This window comes from Bombina bombina, chromosome 2, assembly GCF_027579735.1.
Source record: "Bombina bombina isolate aBomBom1 chromosome 2, aBomBom1.pri, whole genome shotgun sequence".
NCBI lineage: Eukaryota > Metazoa > Chordata > Amphibia > Anura > Bombinatoridae > Bombina > Bombina bombina.
In genome coordinates, this window is record NC_069500.1 from 823,716,180 (window position 1) to 823,738,752 (window position 22,573).

The following is a 22,573-nucleotide window of genomic DNA, read 5'->3' on the forward strand; positions in this document are numbered from 1 at the left end:
AGACCAGACAAAGAAAGAGGCGTTCTTACGCTGTGTAGAAGATCTACTCAAGATGGGAGTGATATATCCAGTCCCAATTACAGAACAAGGACTGGGCTTTTACTCAAACCTGTTTGTGGTTCCCAAAAAGGAAGGAACTTTCAGGCCAATCCTGGATCTAAAAATTCTAAACATATTCCTCAGAGTTCCATCATTCAAGATGGAGACCATTCGAACAATCTTACCTATGATCCAGGAAGGATCTAAAGGATGCGTACCTACATATTTCTATCCACAAAGATCATCATCAGTTCCTAAGGTTCGCTTTTCTGGACAAGCATTACCAGTTTGTGGCCCTTCCTTTCGGTTTGGCCACTGCTCCCAGAATTTTCACAAAGGTGCTAGGGTCCCTTCTGGCGGTACTAAGACCGCGGGGCATTGCAGTAACACCTTATCTGGACGACATCTTAATACAGGCATCGTCTTTTCCCAGGGCCAAGGCTCACACGGAGATTGTACTGGCCTTTCTAAGGTCTCGCGGGTGGAAGGTGAACATCGAAAAAAGTTCTCTGTCCCCTCTCACAAGGGTTCCCTTCCTGGGAACACTAATGGACTCGGTAGAAATGAAAATATTTCTGACGGAGGTCAGAAAGTTAAAGCTTTTAACTACTTGCCGAGTTCTTCATTCCATTCCTCGACCTTCTGTAGCTCAGTGCATGGAGGTAATCGGATTAATGGTAGCGGCAATGGACGTAGTCCCTTTTACTCGAATACATCTCAGACCACTGCAACTGTGCATGCTCAAACAGTGGAATGGAGATCATGCATATTTGTCTCCTCAAATACAACTGGACCAGGAAACCAGAGATTCCGTTCTCTGGTGGTTGTCTCAGGATCACCTGTCTCAGGGAATATGCTTTCGCAGACCGGAGTGGATCATTGTAACGACCGACGCCAGTCTGTTAGGCTGGGGTGCGGTCTGGGACTCCCTGAAAGCTCAGGGCTTATGGTCTCGGGAAGAGTCTCTTCTCCCGATAAACATTTTGGAACTGAGAGCGATATTCAACACGCTTCAGGCATGGCCTCAACTAGCGGCGGCCAAATTCATCAGATTTCAGTCGGACAACATTACGACTGTAGCGTACATCAATCATCAGGGGGGAACAAAGAGTTCCCTAGCGATGAAGGAAGTAACCAAAATAATCAGGTGGGCGGAGGATCACTCCTGCCATCTTTCAGCAATTCACATCCCAGGAGTAGACAACTGGGAGGCGGATTTTCTAATTCGTCAGACTTTTCACCCGGGGTAGTGGGAACTCCTCCCGGAGGTTTTTGCTCAGCTGACCCAGCTATGGGGCATTCCAGAGTTGGATCTGATGGTGTCCCGTCAGAACACCAAACTTCCTCTCTACGGATCCAGGTCCAGGGACCCCAAGGCGGCATTGATAGATGCTCTAGTAGCGCCTTGGTCCTTCAATCTGGCTTATGTCTTCCCACCGTTTCCTCTTTTCCCTCGTCTGGTAGCCAGAATCAAACAGGAGAAGGCTTCGGTAATTCTGATAGCGCCTGCGTGGCCACGCAGTACTTGGTATGCAGACCTAGTGGACATGTCATCTGTTCCACCGTGGACACTGCCAACGAGGCAGGATCTTCTAATACAGGGTCCATTCAAGCATCCAAATCTAGTTTCTCTGCGGCTGGCTGCTTGGAGATTGAACGCTTAATTCTATCTAGGCGTGGTTTCTCTGAATCAGTTATAGATACTCTGATCCAGGCTAGAAAGCATGTCACCAGGAAAATTTACCATAAGATATGGCGGAAATATCTTTGTTGGTGTGAATCCAAGGGTTACTCGTGGAGTAAGATTAGGATTCCCAGGATATTGTCTTTTCTCCAAGAAGGATTGGAAAAAGGTTTGCCAGCTAGTTCCTTAAAGGGACAGATATCTGCTCTGTCTATCCTTTTACACAAGCGTCTGGCAGAGGTACCAGGTGTTCAAGCGTTTGCTCAGGCTTTAGTCAGAATCAAGCCTCTCTATAAACCTGTGGCTCCGCCATGGAGTCTAAATTTAGTTCTTTCAGTTCTTCAAGGGGTTCCGTTTGAACCTTTACATTCCATAGATATTAAGTTATTATCTTGGAAGGTTTTGTTTTTGGTAGCTATATCTTCTGCTCGAAGAGTTTCAGAATTGTCTGCTTTGCAGTGTAATTCACCCTATCTGGTGTTCCATGCAGATAAGGTGGTTTTGCGTACCAAGCCTGGTTTTCTTCCTAAAGTTGTTTCTAATAAGAATATTAACCAGGAAATCATTGTTCCCTCTGTGTCCTAATCCATCTTCGAAGAAGGAACGACTGTTACACAATCTTGATGTGGTTCGTGCTTTAAAATTCTATTTGCAAGCAACTAAAGATTTCAGACAAACATCATCCTTGTTTGTTGTCTATTCTGGTAAGAGGAGAGGTCAGAAAGCGACTGCTACCTCTCTTTCCTTCTGGCTGAAAAGCATCATCCGATTGGCTTACAAGACTGCTGGACAGCAGCCTCCTGAATGAATTACCGCTCATTCTACCAGAGCAGTGGCTTCCACATGGGCTTTCAAGAATGAGGCTTCTGTTGAACGGATTTGTAAGGCAGCGACTTGGTCTTCACTGCATACTTTTGCCAAATTTTACAAATTCGATACTTTTGCTTCTTCGGAGGCTATTTTTGGGAGACAGGTTCTGCAAGCAGTGGTGCCTTCCGTTTAGGTTACCTGTCTTGTTCCCTCCCTTCATCCGTGTCCTAAAGCTTTGGTATTGGTATCCCACAAGTAAGGATGAATCCGTGGACTGGATACACCTTGCAAGAGAAAACAGAATTTATGCTTACCTGATAAATTACTTTCTTTTGCGGTGTATCCAGTCCACGGCCCGCCCTGGCAATTAAGTCAGGTTAAAATTTTTTGTTTAAACTACAGTCACCACTGCACCCTATGGTTTCTCCTTTTCTCCTAACCTTCGGTCGAATGAATGGGGGGTGGAGCTAGGGGGGGGAGCTATATGGACAGCTCTGCTGTGTGCTCTCTTTGCCACTTCCTGTAGGGATTGAGAATATCCCACAAGTAAGGATGAATCCGTGGACTGGATACACCGCAAGAGAAAGTAATTTATCAGGTAAGCATAAATTCTGTTTTTTCACAAACTTTAGGTTTCTCACTGAAATTATTTACAAACAGTTTGTGCAATTATGGCACAAATAGTTGTAAATGCTTCTCTGGGATCCCCTTTGTTCAGAAATAGCAGACATATATGGCTTTGGCGTTGCTTTTTGGTAATTAGAAGGCCACTAAATACCGCTGCGCACCACACGTGTATTATGCCCAGCAGTGAAGGGGTTAATTGGGGATCTTGTAGGGTTAATGTTAGCTGTAGTGTAGTAGACAACCCAAAGTATTGATCTAGGCCCATTTTGGTATATTTCATGCCATTATTTCACCGCCAAATGCGATCAAATAAAAAAAATCGTTCACAATTTTAGGTTTCTCACTGAAATTATTTACAAACCGTTAATTAGAAGGCTGCAAAATGCTGCTGCTCACCACACGTGTATTATGCCTAGCAGTTAAGGGGATAATTAGGTAGCTTGTAGGGTTAATTTTAGCTTTAATGTAGAGATCAGCCTCCACCCTGATCCCTCCCTGACCCCCCTCAAACAGCTCTCTTCCCTCCCCACCTCACAATTGTCACCACCATCTTAAGTACTGGCAGAAAGATCCCCCCTTAGCCCCCAACCTCCCTGATCCCCCATACATCTCTCTAACCCTCCCCCTCTGTATACTATAATTAATATATATATATATATATATATATATATATATATATATATTTATCAATTTTCTTTAGTGTAGCTGCCCCCCCTCAATACCCTACCCCTCCCAGATCCCTTCTACTATAATGGAAATGTGGTGCGCACGCCCCCGCCTTCCACCCCACCGCAATCCAGACTCAACGTGCACACACCGGTGTGACAGGATCCGGAACTGGACATCTATTGGCCACCCACCCGCCTCCCTGCTGCTGCTCCCACCCACCAACGATCGGCACCATCGATGGCCCTCTCTGCATCGGTGAGTAAAAAAGGGGATTGCAGCGATTCCTCAATATTGAGGCATCCCTACAATACCCTGGAAGAGGCTGGAAGCAATCACGATTGCTTCCAGCGCTTCAAACCCCAGAGGACGTGCCAGGCTCATCCTTGGTCATGAAGGGTAGTTTTTTTTTGTTTGTTTTTTCTCTTCTTTTGGTCCCATCTGCATGTACTACTTGCACTGCTATTTAGCATTTACAAGTGTGTACCTAAAAGGTGTTTCTTTTTTCTCTTCTCTTTGATACCATTTCCATTATCTTGGTTGCTTCATTTTGTTATTATCCTTTGTTGAAAAGAGCACCTTGGTAGGCTCAGGAGAAGTAATATAATACTGGGAGCTAACTGCTTATTGCTGGCTACACCTACATGCGTGTTGTCATTGACTCACCCAATGTATTCAGCTAGCTTGCAAGATGTGCATTGCTGCTCCTTCAACAAATGACATCAAGATAATGAAGCAACTTAGATAATAGAAGTAAATCTGAAAGTTGTTTAAAATTGTATGCACTTTCTGAGTCATTAACCCCTTAATGACCACAGCACTTTTCCATTTTCTGTCCGTTTGGGACCAAGGCTATTTTTACATTTTTGCGGTGTTTGTGTTTAGCTGTAATTTTCATCTTACTCATTTACTGTACCCACACATATTATATACCGTTTTTCTCGCCATTAAATGGACTTTCTAAAGATACCATTATTTTCATCATATCTTATAATTTACTATAAAAAAAATTATAAAATATGAGGAAAAAATTGAAAAAAACACACTTTTTCTAACTTTGACCCCCAAAATCTGTTACACATCTACAACCACCAAAAAACACCCATGCTAAATAGTTTCTAAATTTTGTCCTGAGTTTAGAAATACCCAATGTTTACATCTTCTTTGCTTTTTTTGTAAGTTATAGGGCCATAAATACAAGTTGCACTTTGCTATTTCCAAACCATTATTTTTCAAAATTAGCGCTAGTTACATTAGAACACTAATATCTTTCAGGAATCTCTGAATATCCATTGACATGTATATAATTTTTTTTAGTAGACATCCCAAAGTATTGATCTAGGCCCATTTTGGTATATTTCATGCCACCATTTCACCGCCAAATGCGATTAAATACAAAAAATCGTTCACTTTTTTACAAATTTTTTCACAAACTTTTGGTTTCTCACTGAAATTATTTACAAACAGCTTGTGCAATTATGGCTTAAATGGTTGTAAATTCTTCTCTGGGATCCCCTTTGTTCAGAAATAGCAGACATATATGGCTTTGGCGTTGCTTTTTAGTAATTAGAAGGCTGCTAAATGCCACTGCGCACTACACGTATATTATGCCCAGCAGTGAAGGGGTTAATTATGGAGCATGTAGGGAGCTTCTAGGGTTAATTTTAGATTTAGTGTAGTGTAGTAGACAACCCCAAGTATTGATCTAGGCCCATTTTGGTATATTTCATGCCACCATTTCACCGCCAAACGCGATCAAATTAAAAAAAACATTAAATTTTTCACAATTTTAGGTTTCTCACTGAAATCATTTACAAACAGCTTGTGCAATTATGGCACAAATGGTTGTAAATGCTTCTCTGGGATCCCCTTTGTTCAGAAATAGCAGACATATATGGCTTTGGCGTTGCTTTTTGGTAATTAGAAGGCCGCCAAATGCCGCTGCATTTCACACGTGTATTATGGCTAGCAGTGAAGGGGTTAATTATGTAGCTTGTAGGGAGCTTGCAGGGTTAATTTTAGCTTTAGTGTAGAGCTCAGCCTCCCACCTGAAACATGAGACCCCCTGATCTCTCCCAAACAGCTCTCTTCCCTCCCCCACCCCCCAATTGTCCCCGCCATCTTAAGTACTGGCAGAAACTCTGCCAGTACTAAAATAAAAGCTATATTTGGGGGGTTTTTTAAATTTTTTTAGCATATTTACATATGCTGCTGTGTAGGATCCCCCCTTAGCCCCCAGCCTTACTGATCCCCCACCAAAGAGCTCTCTAACCCTCCCCCTCTGCCTTAATGGGCGCCATCTTGGGTACTGGCAGCTGTCTGCCAGTACCCAGTTTAGTGAATAATGTGCCTTTTTTTTTAAATAAAAACCCTTTTCTGCAGTGTAGCTTCCCCCCCCCCCAAGATCAACCCCCCACCCCTTCCACATCTTTTAGCTGTTATTTACAGCTTTCAAAAAAGTTAATTCAAGTACTTGATTTTTCTGTAGTGTAGCGGTTCCCGCCCGCCCGCCGCCCCCCGTGCACGCGCGCGCTCCCGTGCGCGCTCCCTCCACTCCACTGGGCACATCGATGGCCGCCCACCCGCCTCCCAGACTTGCTCCCACCCACCAACGATACCGGCCACCGATGTCCGGTGCAGAGAGGGCCACAGAGTGGCTCTCTCTGCATCGGATGGCCAAGGGGGGTTATTGCAGGATGCCTCCATATCGAGGCATCACTGCAATAACCGGAAAGCAGCTGGAAGCGAGCAGGATCGCTTCCAGCTGCTTTCCACACCGAGGACGTGCAGGGTACGTTCTCAGGCATTAACTGCCTTTTTTTTGAGGACGTACCCTGCACGTCCTCGGTCGTTAAGGGGTTAAAGAAAAAAAATGGGTTCATATCCATTTAAGGTCTATTTCACAACTTTGTATGTTTTTTTTTTGTTATGACATTTACCAAAAATTAAAATTTACAGCCATGAATATACAGCCCCATGGTACATAATTAAAAACAAATCCTTATTTTGAGATGAATAACCTTTTATATTAAAGGGACAGTCTACACCAAAATTGTTATTGTTTAAAAAGATAGATAACGCCTTTACTACCTATTCCCCAGCTTTGCACAACCAACGTAGTTATATTAATATACTTTATAACATTTTAACCCTTTAAATGTCTGTCTGTTTCTAAGCCACTACAGACAGCTTCTTATCACATGCTTTTTTATTAGCTTTTCACAACAGGGGAGTGTTAGTTCATGTGTGCCATATAGATAACATTGTGCTCACTCCCGTGGAGTTGTGACTGACACTGCACTAATTGGCTAAAATGCAAGTCAGTAGATAATAAATACATAGCCATGTGATCGGGGGCTGTCAGAAGATGCTTAGATACAAGGTAATAACTGAGGTTAAAAGTATATTAATATAACTGTGTTGGTTGTGCAAAACTGGGGAATGGGTAATAAAGGGATTATCTGTATCTTTAAACAATAAACATTTTGGAGTAGACTGTCCCTTTAAATAGAAAATAGATTTTTCCTCAAACATTTTGTTAAAGAAAAAAAAAAGATTTTTATCCACCCTGTCTGGTTGTAAATATTATGATTGTAACAACCAGCAATAATATGTTTTAATATAGAAAACCATGATTTAAATGTAATCTTACTGACTAGTAATTTCAATTGTGATCCTGTTAAAAAGGTAATCTTTTGAAGTACAGTGGCAAGTGAGCTGAACCCTCTAGTACTATAGAGCAGAACTCTTCAAACCATGGGCCAGGAGTATGTGTGCATTGTATAAGTGTGTGAGGGTGTGTGTATGTGATTAATACCTGTTACAACACTCTAAATGTTTGACTAAAATCTGGAATAAAAAAGGCACACGTATATTACTTCAGAAATGTTCAGACCAAGCATAAAAATAGGTCCCAGAAAATATGTGACATCATTGCACTGAGCCTTGGGAAAAAAAGTTTGAAACCTGCTATAGAGGTCTTTCGGTTTATACAAAGAACCACATAAAAATATCAGTTTGTGCACAAAGCAACATTATTTTTTTCCACATTAGTGCTTAGGTGTACATTTACTTTAGGTGTTCTGTGTGCAAAAAAAAAAAAAAAAAAGAGAGAGAGAGAGAGAAACCCCCCAGAGTTTCATAGAATCCATACAGTATATTCTCAATAAATAGCATATCTTGTATTGATTATCTTGTTTGTTGCTGGTGATCAGCTTCAGGCAAATGTGTGCTCTCCTTCCTCAGTTTATAACTGCTCATATCATTACTCTGTGTAAAATGTAACCTACCACTTAAAGGGACATAAAACCCAAATGTTTTCTTATATGTGGGAAGAATGGTAAAATTGGAACACCGATTCCTGATAGTCATGCTGTGCGGCATGGGTTTTTATATTCTCTGGGTCTCAATTTAGAATCTTGAAAAGGCATTGGCAGTAAAGGTTGTCTTTGTTGCCTTTTAAATAATTATTTCCTGCTTTTATATATATATATATATATCTTATAATAACTAATAATCTGATAAATTAAAGGGACATTCAACTCCTCTCACATTTGTGTAAATAATGTGCTTTGTCCCACACTCCCTAGAGAGGCCAAAAAGCAAATTCTGTAACCCAGCGTTTCAAATTTCTGCAAATTGCATAAATCGTCTATTTGCAGCATTTCAAATAAAGACTTCATTATAGAATCTGCTTTTTTTTGGCCTCTCTACAGAGCATGGTACAAGCACAATTGCATTCATTTTGCATTTATATCTGTGGTGGAAAAAATGTTCTATCTGACTGAATAAGTATGGTGTGAAACATTTAAAGGTATATAAAACCCAAATAGACTGTACTGCTTTAAATCCTTCCAATTTACTTCTATTACTAACTTTACTTTTGTTCTTTTGGTATCCTTTTTGAGAAGCAGGTAGGTAGGCTTGCATGTATTTGTGACACAATATGGCAGCAGTTTTGCAAAAAAAAAAAGGAAACTGTATGGTGCAGACTTGACAAATCCTTTAAACAAGTGTGTCACTTGTTCAAAATTTTGTTTCTGTTTCCTAATCTTCTGTATTATTGTACATATGTGTTAAATTTGTATCCCAACGTTGAGGGGCACAGGAGGTTGATGGGAGCCAGTCACCATTTTGTAGGTGGAGCCATGTTGGGAGAGGAAGTACCATGGGTTGTTAATGGGTACGATTGTGGGGGTTTCTGGGTGGTCTGTGGGTGTGTCAGGGCAGTTTGTTGGTGTTTTTGAGTGTTCTGTGGGTAGGGCTAAGGGAAATTCTGTAAAGAGGGACAGAGCTCAAAATCAGGGACTGACTTTCTCAAATAGGGACATGTGGGGAGGTCTGGTGTTTAGACAAACACCCTTGTTTGACTCCTAAAAAGTTTTTTTTTTTTTTTTTTTAAATACTTTGGTCCACCTCTGGCATAGAGCTTGCTGAACACAATGAAGTGCTAGATCCAGCACACACTGTCTCAAAGATGCACACCTCTGGAGGGTGACTGCAAAGACCCCAAAATTAGTACATACGTGAAAAGAGTCCAGGGTATGCAGCATCAATAATCCAAAACTTTTATTCAAGCAATTCCCTTAATCATGCAATACAAACAAATCACTTAAAGGGCCAGTAAAACTAAAAAATAATGTTATATAATTCTGCGCACAGTGCAGAATTATATAACATTATATTAGCGTTAGCTTTATACAACTTAATATTCCCTGTGAATTTTTATTAAAAAGACTGTTTTTCAGACCCACTCCCTGTGCTCTTCTGAGCGGGTCTGTTTTTATCACAGAGCGCATCTGTCCAGCTGTCTAGTCACAGCCCGGTCCGACCACGCCATTACACTCTGTCAGACAGAGCAGAAGCGAGCTGCACTGAGTGTAATGGCGCGGTCGGGCCGGGCTGTGATTAGACAGCTGGACAGATGCGCTCTGTGATAAAAACAGACCCGCTCAGAAGAGCACAGAGAGCGGGTCTGAAAAAGTCTTTTTTTTTTTTATAAAAATTCACAGGGAATATTAAGTTGTATAAAGCTAACACTAATATAATGTTGTATAATTCTGCACTATTACTAAATTTAATTAACCCTTTATAGTATACATGGGTAAATATTAAAACAATGTTTACTCAGAAAAATTTAATACATATCCACTCTGACATGAAATAGTAGCAAGTTTTAACATCATTATCTGAAATTCATAATTCATTTTCATCTGAAATATTCAAGTTTTTCAATTTTATTATAAATACACTGACAAATCCCAATCTTTGTTCAGCCCCATAGTCTCTAAGGTATTTCATTTGTAGATCCAAAAACATTCACATTGTTTTAAGAACATTTCTCTATCTCTACCTTTCCGTGGTCTAGGAACATGTTCCAAAAATTGAAAATGTAGTTGACTTATACTATGTGATGCTGATAAAAAGTGATTAGATAATGGTGCTTTTTTTGTCACCTGTTTTAATGTTGCTTTTATGCTCAACTATCCTATCACAGATACGTGTTGTCTCGCCAACATAGGCCCGCCCACATGGGCATTTAATCATGTATATAACATACGAAGTATGACACGTACCCTTGATAGGATATTTTTTACCTGTTACCGAATGAAAAAAATTAGATCCTTTAGTCATATTCCCACAACATGAGCAACCCACGCAGGGGAAACATCCTTTATTGGAAGAAGTTATATATCCCTGACCAATTTTTTTTTTTTTTTTTTAGAGAGCTTTGACTAATTTATCTCTAATATTTACACATTTTTTAAATGCAGGCATAGGGGGGAGATTTAAATTCCACTATATTGGGGTTACATAGTGCTAATAGGTTCCAGTGCTTCCTAATCACTTCCTTACTTTCAGAGTTATATTCTGATACAAATGTCAAGCGCTTATTTGATTCTTTTCTAACATTACTCTTTACAGTCATACTTTTTAAAAGGGTTTCTCTGGGAATTTGCAATACCTTATCTATTTCCATATTAATTAAATCGGGGGGATAACCCCTTTCTTTAAAATGCTCTCCCATTTCAATAAGTCTGGTCTTAACTATATCCTCATCTGAGACAATTCTCCTAACTCTCAGAAGTTGACTTTTGGGTAAAGATTTAATCAATGTTGGAGGATAAGCACTCTGAAAATGCAATAAACTATTGCGGTCAGTAGATTTTCTGAAAATATCAGTTTTAAGGGTAGCAACATTCTTAATTACCCTAGTGTACAGAAATTATAATTTTGTTTCACTCCAGGTTAATTTGAACTTAATCAGGCCCATTGTTGAATTTAATTAACAAACTTCTCCAGGGTTCCCACGTCGCCCAACCACACTTCAAAAATGTCATCAATATAGCGGCACCATGTGGCGCCATATTGAATAAATAAAAAATTTGAAAATACAAATCTTTCTTCAAAGATATTAATGAAAATATTAGCGTAGTTTGGGGCGACATTGGAACCCATGACTGTCCCTTGTATCTGGAGAAAATAATCATCTTGAAATAAAAAGTAAAATACAGAATAATACCCAATAATTGCATTAAAAAAAAATCAATCTGTAAACTAGTGTATCGGTCATCAGAACATAGTACTGTTTTCACAGCACCTATGCCACACTCATGGGCAATAGATGTATATAAGCTCTCTATGTCAAGGCTAAATAATATGTATTTGTCAGATGATAAATCTAGTGTACCAATCTTGTTCAAGAAATCACTTGTATCTTTAAGAAACGAATTTGACAACTCCACATGAGGTCTTAATATACGGTCTAAAAAAATTGAATTTTTTACAAATACAGATCCTGACCCTTTAACAATTGGACGGCCTGGGGGTGCTTTTAGATTCTTGTGAATCTTTGGTAAAGTGTATAGCACAGGTGTGCGTGGATGATCAACAATTAAAAACTTTTCTACATCTTTACCAATTATGTTATTTTTCTTACTGCATTAGAGACTACAAAGTGTATTTCTTTAGATATACCAAACAAAGGGTTATCATTAAGTTTTTTTTTTTTTTTTTTTTTATATACGCTAGTGTCCTTTAAATTGCTTTCTAATCTCACAAATGTAACTTTCTTTTTCCATAAACACAGTGGCGCCCCCTTTATCTGCTCTCTTCAAATTTACATCAGGTTTATTTTGCAATGAATATAAAGCCTCCCTCTCATTTTTAGAGAAATTACTCTTATTGTAAGGCTTATTTTTCTTTACATTGTGTTTAAGACGTAATTTATTGATGTTGTGTCTAACTAAAGACATAAAAGTATCTACACTGTGATGAACCTGATTGGCTGTAAATTTACTTTTATTCCAGAGACCTTAATCTTTCAATTGCATCACCTCTTTATTACCTTATCCAAACTGGAATAAAAGTAAATGTACACCTAGGGCTCCATGTACTAAGCCGTCAATTTATCCGTCATTTTAGACGCGGATAAACTCGCCGTTACTCGCCGCGGGCGAAATGGTGTCCGCTGTCACTATGTACTAATAATCCCCCAATAAATAGACAAGTCTAGCCCGCCGCGAGCAGTGGCGGATTATTGATAAATTTGACGTCTCGCTCGCCGCGACTAAGCTGATGTACTTTTAACTTTCAGTTGAATTGTCTGGCCAATTATTAACACGTGACATGCAAGGTGTCACGAACATCATAGTAGTCGCGGGAATAGAATTTTGCTCCTATAAAAGTTCAACTTATCTAAACAACTTTATTATTGTTCTAAATTTTTTTAAGAGTGATAACAGCGTTATTTTTGTAATATTTATTTACAATTTGGATATGGCTTCATCTGGATCTGATAATATATAAATATTAATATAAAAATAATTATAAAGATTGACAACTATACAATACAAATTTAAAATATAGATTACTCTTTAATTACAGTCGACAAATTTGGCGCAATTTATGTACATGGAAATGAGAGACAAATTAGACGCCAGTTATGCTGTACAATGCTGATATTACTGCCTTTTATATATGTCTAGACTGGCGTCTAGATTGACTTTCCTATTGTTTTGTACCTTGCCCGCCACCTAAAAGGTGGCGAGGCAAAAATAACGAGGTGGGAGCGGAAATTGTAGCGAGCGGACAAATAGATTTTTTAGTACATTCGTTTTTGGCGAGTTGGTGGTCAAATGTGTCTAATTACAGTGAAAAATGGAGCGGTAGCGAGGTTTGGCGGATAAGTACGCTCGCAATTTTAAAGATGCGAGTTTTAACATAATTGACGGCTTTGTACATATCAGTTTGCGAATTTTGACGCGAGATTTGTTGCGGGTAGCTCGCTGACTGCTTAGTACATGGAGCCCCTAATCAGTTTCATCAAGTATATGAAACTCAAAAATAAAAATGTAAAATGAAAGAACGTTTCTAAGTAAGTATTTCATTAAATACCTTCATGTAGACCACCTGCTTGTTTTTGTTGTGTTTTTTTTTTTTTTAAATCGATCTTTAAAATGTGAAGCATTTCCAAACCCACCATGGGACGAGACCATTCACGGTGGACTACCTAGGTAGCTGTCCTGTGCAATGCGCAAGAGATGCTATGGCCGTCTAGGTCCCTGACATTTAATGATCTATATACAGACTGTTAAGCAGATCTAGTTAAGATGCCGTAGCTTTGTGTTTCTGAATGGTATAAAAATGACAGGCACATTAGGCACAATATTCCACTATAAGCATAGATATCTCAGCACCAACTTACATTGTGCGCATTCGCTATTACTATGAAATCTTATGGAGTTATTGGCTTCAGTGGATGTAGTGCATATGCATTAAGATACTTCCTCAAGTGCGCATGTGGTTGGGAGCGCACATTAGCCTCATACATATTATGATAAGCACAGTGGTTGCACATTGTGATTGGGCGCTTCTAGTTCGGAAAAAAACAGCCTTTTTTGTGTACTGTCTTTAGCAACACTTTAAGTGTAAATAAAATATAAGTTTTTATTTGTATAAAAGCTTCAAGTAGATTCTATTTATAGTCCTACATCGATTTATGTTGTTTATATTGGTACTTTAGTAGTGAGTTGTATAATCGTCTAAATTTACCCCCAAAAATATTAATTACAGCTACATAAAAACTAATCTTTAGATTAGGATAAATTACCCTTGGATTATAATGTATCTCCAATAGAAAACTATTTTAGGATAGTTACCCCCCCCCCACCTCAAAAAACATATTTAAAAAAAAAAATCCTATTTGAATTTAAAAAATCTGATTTAAAAAAAGTTATTATATAAACATCCTGATTTAAATACCCTTCTATCAGGCCATCAAAAAGCCTAGAGACCCCCCCCCCCCCCCCCCGACCCCTTGTTAAAAAGCCATTATATCAATTTTAAAAGCCAGGTGAAAACTGTGGTAATAGTGATCACCTGCCACAAATATTTAGACAACAATCAGCAAGCGCTACCCAGTTTCTGAACCAAAAAAATGGGCTGCCTCCTGCTTTTTCAAATAAAGATACCAAAAGAATGAAGAAACATTGATAATAGGAGTAAATTAGAAAGTTGCTTAAAATGGCATGCTTTTTTTGAATTAAAGTTTAATTTTGACTAGACTATTCATTAAAGGTAGTTTAATATCATTTTTAAATACTTTTGTGACTTACTGGCAGGGAAAATTAGTAATTTTTAATAATTGTATTTTTTTAAAAATAAAAAAAGTTTGGATTTCTCCAACATAGGTGTGTCCGGTCCACGGCGTCATCCTTACTTGTGGGATATTCTCTTCCCCAACAGGAAATGGCAAAGAGCCCAGCAAAGCTGGTCACATGATCCCTCCTAGGCTCCGCCTTCCCCAGTCATTCTCTTTGCCGTTGTACAGGCAACATCTCCACGGAGATGGCTTAGAGTTTTTTAGTGTTTAACTGTAGTTTTTATTATTCAATCAAGAGTTTGTTATTTTAAAATAGTGCTGGTATGTACTATTTACTCTGAAACAGAAAAGAGATGAAGATTTCTGTTTGTAAGAGGAAAATGATTTTAGCAACCGTTACTAAAATCGATGGCTGTTCCACACAGGACTGTTGAGAGGAATTAACTTCAGTTGGGGGAACAGTGAGCAGACTTTTGCTGCTTGAGGTATGACACATTCTAACAAGACGATGTAATGCTGGAAGCTGTCATTTTCCCTATGGGATCCGGTAAGCCATTTTTATTACAGAGTAAATAAGGGCTTCACAAGGGCTTGTTAAGACTGTAGACATTTTCTGGGCTAAATCGATTCATATATAACATATTTAGCCTTGAGGAATCATTTAATATGGGTATTTTTGTAAAATATCGGCAGGCATTGTTTTAGACACCTTATTCTCTAGGGGTTTTCCCTAATCATAGGCAGAGCCTCATTTTCGCGCCGGTATTGCGCACTTGTTTTTGAGAAGCATGACATGCAGTCGCATGTGTGAGGAGCTCTGATACATAAAAAAGACTTTCTGAAGGCGTCATTTGGTATCGTATTCCCCTTTGGGCTTGGTTGGGTCTCAGCAAAGCAGATACCAGGGACTGTAAAGGGGTTAAAGATAAAAACGGCTCCGGTTCCGTTATTTTAAGGGTTAAAGCTTCCAAATTTGGTGTGCAATACTTTTAAGGCTTTAAGACACTGTGGTGAAATTTTGGTGAATTTTGAACAATTCCTTCATACTTTTTCGCAATTGCAGTAATAAAGTGTGTTCAGTTTAAAATTTAAAGTGACAGTAACGGTTTTATTTTAAAACGTTTTTTGTACTTTGTTATCAAGTTTATGCCTGTTTAACATGTCTGAACTACCAGATAGACTGTGTTCTGAATGTGGGGAAGCCAAGGTTCCTTCTCATTTAAATAGATGTGATTTATGTGACACTGAAAATGATGCCCAAGATGATTCCTCAAGTGAGGGGAGTAAGCATGGTACTGCATCATTCCCTCCTTCGTCTACACCAGTCTTGCCCACTCAGGAGGCCCCTAGTACATCTAGCGCGCCAATACTCCTTACTATGCAACAATTAACGGCTGTAATGGATAATTCTATCAAAAACATTTTAGCCAAAATGCCCACTTATCAGCGTAAGCGCGACTGCTCTGTTTTAGATACTGAAGAGCATGAGGACGCTGAGGATAATGGTTCTGATATGCCCCTACACCAGTCTGAGGGGGCCAGGGAGGTTTTGTTTTGTCTGAGGGAGAAATTTCAGATTCAGGGAAAATTTCTCAACAAGCTGAACCCGATGTGATTACATTTAGATTTAAGTTGGAACATCTCCGCGCTCTGCTTAAGGAGGTGTTATCCACTCTGGATGATTGTGAGAATTTGATCATCCCAGAGAAACTATGTAAAATGGACAAGTTCCTAGAGGTCCCGGGGCCCCCAGAAGCTTTTCCTATACCCAAGCGGGTGGCGGACATTGTAAATAAAGAATGGGAAAGGCCCGGTATACCTTTCGTCCCTACCCCCATATTTAAAAAATTGTTTCCCATGGTCGACCCCAGAAAGGACTTATGGCAGACAGTCCCCAAGGTCGAGGGGGCGGTTTCTACTTTAAACAAACGCACCACTATACCCATAGAAGATAGTTGTGCTTTCAAAGATCCTATGGATAAAAAATTAGAAGGTTTGCTTAAAAAGATGTTTGTTCAGCAAGGTTACCTTCTACAACCAATTTCATGCATTGTCCCTGTCACTACAGCCGCGTGTTTCTGGTTCGATGAGCTAGAAAAGGCGATCGATAGTGATTCTCCTCCTTATGAGGAGATTATGGACAGAATCCGTGCTCTCAAATTGGCTAATTCTTTCACCCTAGACGCCACTTTGCAATTGGCTAGGTTAGCGGCGAAAAATTCTGGGTTTGCTATTGTGGCGCGCAGAGCGCTTTGGTTGAAATCTTGGTCAGCGGATGCGTCTTCCAAGAACAAATTGCTTAACATTCCTTTCAAGGGGAAAACGCTGTTTGGCCCTGACTTGAAAGAGATTATCTCTGATATCACTGGGGGTAAGGGCCACGCCCTTCCTCAGGATAGGTCTTTCAAGGCCAAAAATAAACCTAATTTTCGTCCCTTTCGTAGAAACGGACCAGCCCCAAGTGCTACGTCCTCTAAGTAAGAGGGTAATACTTCTCAAGCCAAGCCAGCCTGGAGACCAATGCAAGGCTGGAACAAGGGAAAGCAGGCCAAGAAGCCTGCCACTGCTACCAAGACAGCATGAAATGTTGGCCCCCGATCCGGGACCGGATCTGGTGGGGGGCAGACTCTCTCTCTTCGCTCAGGCTTGGGCAAGAGATGTTCTGGATCCTTGGGCACTAGAAATAGTCTCCCAAGGTTATCTTCTGGAATTCAAGGGGCCTCCCCCAAGGGGGAGGTTCCACAGGTCTCAATTGTCTTCAGACCACATGAAAAGACAGGCATTCTTACATTGTGTAGAAGACCTGTTAAAAATGGGAGTGATTCATCCTGTTCCTTTAGGAGAACAAGGGATGGGGTTCTACTCCAATCTGTTCGTAGTTCCCAAAAAAGAGGGAACATTCAGACCAATCTTAGATCTCAAGATCCTAAACAAGTTTCTCAAGGTTCCATCGTTCAAAATGGAAACCATTCGAACAATTCTTCCTTCCATCCAGGAAGGTCAATTCATGACCACGGTGGATTTAAAGGATGCGTATCTACATATTCCTATCCACAAGGAACATCATCGGTTCCTAAGGTTCGCATTCCTGGACAAGCATTACCAGTTTGTGGCACTTCCGTTCGGATTAGCCACTGCTCCAAGGATTTTCACAAAGGTACTAGGGTCCCTTCTAGCGGTGCTAAGACCAAGGGGCATTGCAGTAGTACCTTACTTGGACGACATTCTGATTCAAGCGTCGTCCCTTCCTCAAGCAAAGGCTCACACGGACATTGTCCTGGCCTTTCTCAGATCTCACGGGTGGAAAGTGAACGTAGAAAAAAGTTCTCTATCTCCGTCAACAAGGGTTCCCTTCTTGGGAACAATAATAGGCTCCTTAGAAATGAGGATTTTTCTGACAGAGGCCAGAAAATCAAAACTTCTAAACTCTTGTCAAATACTTCATTCTGTTCCTCTTCCTTCCATAGCGCAGTGCATGGAAGTAATAGGTTTGATGGTAGCGGCAATGGACATAGTTCCTTTTGCGCAAATTCATCTAAGACCATTACAACTGTGCATGCTCAGTCAGTGGAATGGGGACTATACAGACTTGTCTCCGACGATACAAGTAGATCAGAGGACCAGAGATTCACTCCGTTGGTGGCTGTCCCTGGACAACCTGTCACAGGGGATGAGCTTCCGCAGACCAGAGTGGGTCATTGTCACGACCGACGCCAGTCTGGTGGGCTGGGGCGCGGTCTGGGGACCCCTGAAAGCTCAGGGTCTTTGGTCTCGGGAAGAATCTCTTCTCCCGATAAATATTCTGGAACTGAGAGCGATATTCAATGCTCTCAAGGCTTGGCCTCAGCTAGCAAAGGCCAAGTTCATACGGTTTCAATCAGACAACATGACGACTGTTGCGTACATCAACCATCAGGGGGGAACAAGGAGTTCCCTGGCGATGGAAGAAGTGACCAAAATCATTCAATGGGCGGAGACTCACTCCTGCCACTTGTCTGCAATCCACATCCCAGGAGTGGAAAATTGGGAAGCGGATTTTCTGAGTCGTCAGACATTTCATCCGGGGGAGTGGGAACTCCATCCGGAAATCTTTGCCCAAATTACTCAATTGTGGGGCATTCCAGACATGGATCTGATGGCCTCTCGTCAGAACTTCAAGGTTCCTTGCTACGGGTCCAGATCCAGGGATCCCAAGGCGACTCTAGTAGATGCACTAGTAGCACCTTGGACCTTCAAACTAGCTTATGTATTCCCGCCGTTTCCTCTCATCCCCAGGCTGGTAGCCAGGATCAATCAGGAGAGGGCATCGGTGATCTTGATAGCTCCTGCGTGGCCACGCAGGACTTGGTATGCAGACCTGGTGAATATGTCATCGGCTCCACCATGGAAGCTACCTTTGAGACGAGACCTTCTTGTTCAAGGTCCGTTCGAACATCCGAATCTGGTCTCACTCCAACTGACTGCTTGGAGATTGAACGCTTGATCTTATCAAAGCGAGGGTTCTCAGATTCTGTCATTGATACTCTTGTTCAGGCCAGAAAGCCTGTAACTAGAAAAATTTACCACAAAATATGGAAAAAATATATCTGTTGGTGTGAATCTAAAGGATTCCCTTGGGACAAGGTAAAAATTCCTAAGATTCTATCCTTTCTTCAAGAAGGTTTGGAGAAAGGATTATCTGCAAGTTCCTTGAAGGGACAGATTTCTGCCTTGTCTGTGTTACTTCACAAAAAGCTGGCAGCTGTGCCAGATGTTCAAGCCTTTGTTCAGGCTCTGGTTAGAATCAAGCCTGTTTACAAACCTTTGACTCCTCCTTGGAGTCTCAATTTAGTTCTTTCAGTTCTTCAGGGGGTTCCGTTTGAACCCTTACATTCCGTTGATATTAAGTTATTATCTTGGAAAGTTTTGTTTCTGGTTGCAATTTCTTCTGCTAGAAGAGTTTCAGAATTATCTGCTCTGCAGTGTTCTCCTCCTTATCTGGTGTTCCATGCAGATAAGGTGGTTTTACGTACTAAACCTGGTTTTCTTCCGAAAGTTGTTTCTAACAAAAACATTAACCAGGAGATAGTCGTGCCTTCTTTGTGTCCGAATCCAGTTTCAAAGAAGGAATGTTTGTTGCACAATTTGGATGTTGTTCGTGCTCTAAAATTCTATTTAGATGCTACAAAGGATTTTAGACAAACATCTTCCTTGTTTGTTGTTTATTCTGGTAAAAGGAGAGGTCAAAAAGCAACTTCTACCTCTCTCTCTTTTTGGATTAAAAGCATCATCAGATTGGCTTATGAGACTGCCGGACGGCAGCCTCCTGAAAGAATCACAGCTCATTCCACTAGGGCTGTGGCTTCCACATGGGCCTTCAAGAACGAGGCTTCTGTTGATCAGATATGTAAGGCAGCGACTTGGTCTTCACTGCACACTTTTACTAAATTTTACAAGTTTCATACTTTTGCTTCTTCTGAGGCTATTTTTGGGAGAAAGGTTTTGCAAGCCGTGGTGCCTTCCATCTAGGTGACCTGATTTGCTCCCTCCCTTCATCCGTGTCCTAAAGCTTTGGTATTGGTTCCCACAAGTAAGGATGACGCCGTGGACCGGACACACCTATGTTGGAGAAAATAGAATTTATGTTTACCTGATAAATTACTTTCTCCAACGGTGTGTCCGGTCCACGGCCCGCCCTGGTTTTTTAATCAGGTCTGATAATTTATTTTCTTTAACTACAGTCACCACGGTATCATATGGTTTCTCCTATGCAAATATTCCTCCTTTACTTCGGTCGAATGACTGGGGAAGGCGGAGCCTAGGAGGGATCATGTGACCAGCTTTGCTGGGCTCTTTGCCATTTCCTGTTGGGGAAGAGAATATCCCACAAGTAAGGATGACGCCGTGGACCGGACACACCGTTGGAGAAAGTAATTTATCAGGTAAACATAAATTCTGTTTTTAGAATATTTGCTTTTTTGAATTCCAGATTTGGGAATATGAACCTGTAGAAGTGAATTGTAAAGTTGTTTGCATGCTCAATTCAAATCATTTACGGCACTTTTAAACATTAATGATGTACATAGGGTGTGGCCATTATAGTAATGTAATTTTAAAACTACAGATTCTGTACCTCTGTCTTTAATCCCTGCAAAGGGGTTAAACACATAGTAGAAATACCACTCAGGACTCGCTGAGCACTGTCTGGCCCAATTGGAACCTGTCTCTGATCCAGTCAGCAGCCCTAGTTACGCAGCTGGGTCGTATTTAAGGGACACTGAACCCAAATGTTTTCTTTCATGATTGAGAGAGCATGCAACTTTCTAATTTACTCCTATTATCAATTTTTATTTGTTCTCTTGCTATCTTTATTTGAAAAAGGCGTCTAAGCTATTTTTGGTTCAGTCCCTGGACAGCACTTGTTTATTGGTGGGTGAATTTATCCAGCAATCGGCAAGAACAACCCAGGTTGTTCACCAAAAATGGGCCGGCATCTAAACTTACATGCTTGCTTATTAAATAAAGATACCAAGAGAATGAAGAAAATTTGATAATAGGAGTAAATTAGAAGGTTCCTTAAAATTGCATGCTCTCTCTGAATCACTAAAGAAATTTTTTTGGGTTCAGTGTCCCTTTAATTAAAGGGACATTAAACACTTTGAAATAAAATGATAAATTGTGTATATATAAAAATTAAATTCCACAATATACTTTCATTATTTATTTTGTTCCCTTTTCCTGTAATTCCATTCTGAAATTTTGAAATTTTCATTTCCTGTCATTTTCCTGTCATGCCTGCTATATTTCTTTATGATCCAAGTACTGCTATTTTATTTACTGTTGGGATTGGATGTCGGACCTTATTGAGTGCATTTTGTTAATGACTTGGGTCTTTTATCTCCTTTGTGTATAATAATCATACATTGTCACTGCTGCTTAGGGATGTCTTTGATGATATGTATTGTGCCCTTGTCTGCTTATTTCATCTGACTAATCCTTTTAGGTGCTGACCTGTTTTACTTATGTGTTTAACCAATTTACCTATGTGTTTATGTTTTACTTTTCAAACATACATTTTTTTGCTTTTTATTATTTTTTTGCTTATGTGTTTATTTTTCAAGCATTCCTTTTTGCCTTTGATTTTTGTGTTCAGTTTGTATATAGTCCAATATCCTGCTGTTTCACATTGTAATTTTTATTGGGCTACTCTCATTCGTTGCTGGAGGGGTGACATCACCATGTGGGTGGCACCTTACTCTGGAGAGCGAATGATAGCATTATTTGTTGAAGAGATACCTAGGTAGGTGTCTGGAACACTACATGGCAGCTAATAGTGCTGCCCTCTAGTGCTCTTGCAAATGGATAACATTTTTGCAAAACTGCTGCCATATAGCGCTCCAGTAATGGGCCGGCTATATTTTACTCTAGTGTCCATTTAACTTCTAGTTCACAATACATACAGCTATCTTGCACCTTAATGTTGCATTGTTTGTGAAGCTAGTTCAAGGGAGTAAATTCAAACTAAATTTAAAGGGACAGGAAACCCCCCAAATATATGTTTTTTCATGATTTGGATAGAACATACAATTTTAAACAACTTTTCAATTTACTTCTTTTATCAAATTTGGTGCTTTCCCTTCTTATCCTTTGCTGAATGAACAGTATTGCACTACTGGCAGTTAGATGAACACACCTAGTTAGCCAATCACAAGAGACAAATGTGTGCAGGCACCAATCAGCAGCTAGCTCCCACTAGTGTAGGATATGTGAATATTCTTTTCAACAAGGGATACCAAGAGAACAAAGCACATTTTAAAATAGCAGTGAATTTGAAAGTGTATTAAAATTACATGCTCCATCTTGATCCTGCACGTTTAATTTTGACTTTTCTATCCCTTTTAATTGCCTTCAATTCAAGATTGAAACAAATGCAACATTTTCAAAAGTCTTTAAAAGTTGAACTCTAATGCAGTACCTTCTCATCTTGTTTTGTGAAAAAAAAATACACAAAGCATTTTTAAACTGGCAAAGCTTGAAGTACTTTTCATAAGTGCATTAATCTGATGTATCTATATCACTCCTAAGTCTTTGGTCTCTTATAGAGACACTTGACAGAAAACTAATTTCATTCTGCTGGGAGACATAGTACCTGGTAGGGGGAGAGG

The 22,573-nt window shown here is 40.1% G+C and overlaps 1 protein-coding gene across 2 annotated transcripts in view; it reads left to right on the forward strand.

The window, feature by feature from the left end:
* REXO1 (RNA exonuclease 1 homolog) overlaps positions 1–22,573 on the forward strand; it is a 152,155-nt gene that overhangs the window by 36,444 nt on the left and 93,138 nt on the right. The window lies entirely within an intron of this gene.